The following is a 2,000-nucleotide window of genomic DNA, read 5'->3' on the forward strand; positions in this document are numbered from 1 at the left end:
ACTAGGATGTTCGCGGATGACATCATGATCTGTATGGAGAGTAGGTAGCAGGCTGAGGCGAGCCTCGAGAAGTGGAGGTACGCACTGGAGAGAAGGGGAACGATAGTCAGTTGGAGTAAGAGGGAGTACATGTGCGTAAATGAGAGGGAGGGTGGTGGTATGGTGCGGTTGCAAGGAGTTGAGGTGGGGAAGATGGATGGGTTTAAATACTTGGGATCAACTGCCCAAAGCAACGGAGAGTGTGGGAGAGAAGTGAAAAAGAGAGTGCAGGCAGGATGGAGTGGGTGGAGAAGAGTTGCAGGAGTGATTTGTGACAGAAGGGTCGCTGCAAGAGTGAAGGGGAAAGTATGTAAGACGGTAGTGAGACCAGCTATGTTGTATGGTTTGGAGGCGGGGGCACTAACAAAAAGACAGGAAGCGGAGCTGGAGGTGGCAGAATTAAAGATGCTGCGATTCTCGTTGGCAGTGACGAGGATGGATAGGATAAGAAATGAGTATATTAGAGGGACAGCGCAGGAAGGACGGTTTGGAGACAAAGTGAGAGAGGCGAGATTGAGATGGTTTGGACATGTGCACAGGAGGGAAGCGGAGTATATCGGGAGAAGGATGTTGAAGATGGAGCCGCCAGGCAGGAGGAGAAGAGGAAGGCCAAAGAAGGGGTTCATGGACACAGTGAGGGCGGACATGCGGGTGGTTGGAGTTTCAATGGAAGATGTGGAGGATAGAGCGAAATGGAGACGGATGATCCGCTGTGGCGACCCCGAACGGGAGCAGCCGAAAGAAGAAGAAGATACATATATACATACATATATATATATATATATATATATATATATATATATATATATATATATATATATATATATATATATATATATTAGGGTGGTCCAAAAACAGCAAAAAAAAATAATAAAAAAACAGATGTTGTCTTCACAAGCCTTGAAATATTCCACTATAATTCAGTAACGCACATAAAAAATTTAAGTTGATCGGAGGTGATTTCGAGGTCGCTACATATGACGACTTTTAGTTTCATGAGTTGGTTAAATTAGGGTATGGTCAGGTACGATTACGGGTACTTCTGGATGTCCGAGGTGGAAATGGAGTGCATTTTCGAGCTCTGTGGGTCGATTTACTCGAAGAAATGACTGCACCGACATTGAATTCACTACCATTTCGAAAATTTGACCTAAAACAAGATTTATCATTACTGGAGTTGAGTAACTAATCCTACTCATATCGATATTTTCTAATCTATAATTAATTTGTCGTCAGTCTAAACATTTCTTGGAGTAAATCGACCCCACCGAGTTCGAAAATGCAGTCCATTTTCACCTCGGAAGTTCAGAAGTGTATGGGCACCGGGCGTAGTGGCGTGCGCCTGTAATCCGGCTACTCGGAGGCTTGGGTTGGAGGATCGCTTGAGGACGGGAGCTCTGCGCTGGGCCGCGCTATGAGAGGGTGTAGGGCAGCCCGGAATCATGGCGAAACCCAATCCTTATCCCTGTGTCGTAACAGGCGACCAAGGTTGCGTCAGGAAGGGCATCCGGCGTGAAACCTGTGCCAAATCGGTATGTGGATCATAACGGATGATCCGCTGTGGCGACCCCTAATGGGAGCAGCTGAAAGACGAACAACAACAACTTCAGAAGTGTACGGATTCGCATCTCACCATACCCTAATTTTTCAATCAATGGAATTATAAACTATTAGAATATTTCGTCTCATTTCCCAAATACCACTATCATCTCCACCTCTATTGCCTTCTCCACTCCCGCCTGAACTTATTTCTAGCCGGCCCAACATCCAGTGTTTTCGATTCAATGATTCACGAAAAATGTCAGTTATTTATTTAGTTATTATTACATTAAATTAGGGTATGGTGAGATGCGAATCCGTACACTTCTGAACTTCCGATGTGTCATCCTTCCGAGGTCGGCGAAATGAGTACCAGTTCCAGCGTGTGTACTGGTCGAGGGGCATTGCATCAGCGACACAGT

The 2,000-nt window shown here is 45.5% G+C and overlaps 1 protein-coding gene and 1 pseudogene across 3 annotated transcripts in view; both read left to right on the top strand.

Moving 5' to 3' along the window:
* Positions 1-2,000, top strand: part of LOC147031075 (uncharacterized) — a 115,217-nt gene that overhangs the window by 103,470 nt on the left and 9,747 nt on the right. The gene's annotated exons all lie outside the window — the stretch shown is intronic.
* Positions 1,361-1,501, top strand: LOC147031078 (signal recognition particle RNA; annotated as a pseudogene).

This window comes from Eptatretus burgeri, chromosome 3 (genome assembly GCF_056783735.1).
Source record: "Eptatretus burgeri isolate ZD-2024b chromosome 3, Ebu_testis_v1, whole genome shotgun sequence".
NCBI lineage: Eukaryota > Metazoa > Chordata > Myxini > Myxiniformes > Myxinidae > Eptatretus > Eptatretus burgeri.